The following is a 2,599-nucleotide window of genomic DNA, read 5'->3' on the forward strand; positions in this document are numbered from 1 at the left end:
TAAATAACAAAAGTAAAATATGAAAAAAATATAATAAAATCTCTTATTGTTTCTTCCCCCCTGGCTTACAAAGCGCTTTGGTCTAAATGCAATAACGCCATGAACAGATTCTGTTACAGTGGAAGCTGTCGAAATCGGCACTCACTGGGACCGAAGAAATAATCCGGTTTGGACAATGTGCCGGATTGTAGAGCTGATGATACGTGTACAGTCCATAAACGGGACTAAGATTTTACGCCAGTGTTGAGAACATGCCAGATTGGACAGATGACGGTTTTCACAGATTCCACCGTGTATTGATGTTAAGTCACATTAAAGAATTGTGTACAGTTTTGCATACATTTACACAGCTAATAATTTCTCGTTGTCACACCGTTATCACAACGTTATTCTGTGGACTACCATTTATTTATCTTATTTATAAGATTATTGCCTTTTCCACACTACAGCAGCTCGAGGTCCTTCAGGCTGCTGAGACATTGTACATTAACGGTACATTTACAGCTTGCCCTGATCTTTGGGAACAAGTGTACATGGTCATGCAAGGTCTGGGTCATTGTCATATCCTCTTGTGTTTGCTCTTCTGCCTGATCGCCGCCAAGAGACCTACACAAGACTCTTCAGGCGCATCAAGACAGAAGTACTTTGAACTTGCAGCGATACTTGCAGCAGAACAAGAGTTTCCTGGAGCCGATACCAAAGGGTGTTTTTTTCCACTGTGCTCAAGCTCTTTGGAGGAAAACACAACAGTTGGATTTGGCTGTGAATGACTATGTGACAGTGACATGGGTGGACGACGACGTCAGATTTCCCATTTACCTGTGGAACAACCGCAACACTCAAGGACCAAGGACTAACAACAACCTTGAAGGCTTCCACAACAGACTGAATCGGCAGCTCCCTCATTATCACCCGAACCTGTTCCGTCGAGGTCATCCAGAAAATTGAGAAAGCAGATCGTTCCAAGAGGTCACAGCTTGACTTGGGCGCAGCACCTCCTTCCAGGAAACGTATGTACCGAGAAGCCGAGAACAGGTTATTTCGCCTGCGACAACAACTGAGACAAGGCCAGAAAACACCACTACAGTTTCTTGATGCCGTTGGAGATTATTTTCCCCTGGGATGTTGAGACTTTCAGATGACTTCAAATGACTTTCAAATGTGATATGTTGTATATACATGAATATATATACTGATCTGATCTATGTATTTTTATTCAAAAGCAGCCTTGATAAATGACTATGTAACTACATGACTCTGTGTTTGTATTTCTTACTGACAGATGGGTTAATCCATTTAAACAGGGGTAATCAGTATGCTAGAGTGTGTGCACTCAACCAGAAAAGTTGTTGTTATAAGCTGTGGAAGTTTTGGGATGTGGAAGTTTTGGGTGGATACCACCATTTATGCTCCATGACGTTGTGATGCATAATTATGACGTCGCTACATGGTAAAGCTACGTTGAGTTTGATGCTAACGATAATAGCAGAACAGTCGTCCCAACAGTGACCAGTACCCATGCTACAAGGCAGAAACTCGGTGTTTGTTCGTCAGTTTGCATGTTGTTTTGATCACAGGGGCTTGTATCGCTTTGAAACGGCGTTCGAAAGACATATAGATGTATAGACCCTCCTTTTATATAGTACTAGGGTAGGGTCTATACATGTATATGTCTTTCGAACGCCGTTTCAAAGCGATACAAGCCCCTGTGGTTTTGATCGTGTGTTTACTGAAGTTGCAGTTGAATAGTGAAGAAAGAATCTCAGAGTGAAAGGTTTTACAGAAAACTCTGTCGTGACACGTTACATAAACGTTGTGCCGTGACGTTACCAAGTTACAACCTTCCCACAACGCTGTGTGCAATCTTTGTACACGGTCCGACAGTGATCGCTCCGAATGAGAGGTTTCCAGATTACACGGGTTCCAGATTACACGGGTACGGGCAAACGACGTTTCTGTACATGCGGTTTAGGAACAAACAAGACTGAGTTTTTGTTTTTTATTCGTTGTACAAAAATGCAATGTGTTTTACAAAAATAAATAAATAAATAAATAAAATAAAGTGTATACTCCATTATAAAGTGACCAGTTATCGCAGATATGTTATGAAGGAGCAGGGTGTGTATGTAACACCCGGCACAGACTCCCTGTCACAAGTAATTAAACGTCCTGTAAGCCGGGAAAAAGCTAGATATTTGTGAAAGTAGCTTTAGGTGTTAAGATCTTAGCAGAGATTAAGCTACATGTGTGGATTACTGGTGTATTGCGCACGCTGCTATTGTCCAAATATATCCGGCTTTAAAAATATCGTAAGTGGACGGAATTACGACATCTTTCCGCGTGCAACACATAAATAAATAAACCCGATCTCGGGTTAATACAGTGTCAAGAACTGATTCACGGTCGTTTCATATCACATCACCATGTCGGTATCGATAACAAGCACTGATACAAGTTGTGCTTTTACCTATTTCCTAGTCGCGATATTAACCGTAATGTGAATATTTACTGTTGTTTTTGTGTTTACCTTTCTTGGACACCCCGAGAAGGTCACGCACCTGTTATAACGGTGTAACCTTTGTGACGTAAGCACGACGTC

Source organism: Haliotis asinina, chromosome 3, assembly GCF_037392515.1.
Source record: "Haliotis asinina isolate JCU_RB_2024 chromosome 3, JCU_Hal_asi_v2, whole genome shotgun sequence".
NCBI classification, from domain to species: Eukaryota; Metazoa; Mollusca; class Gastropoda; order Lepetellida; family Haliotidae; genus Haliotis; species Haliotis asinina.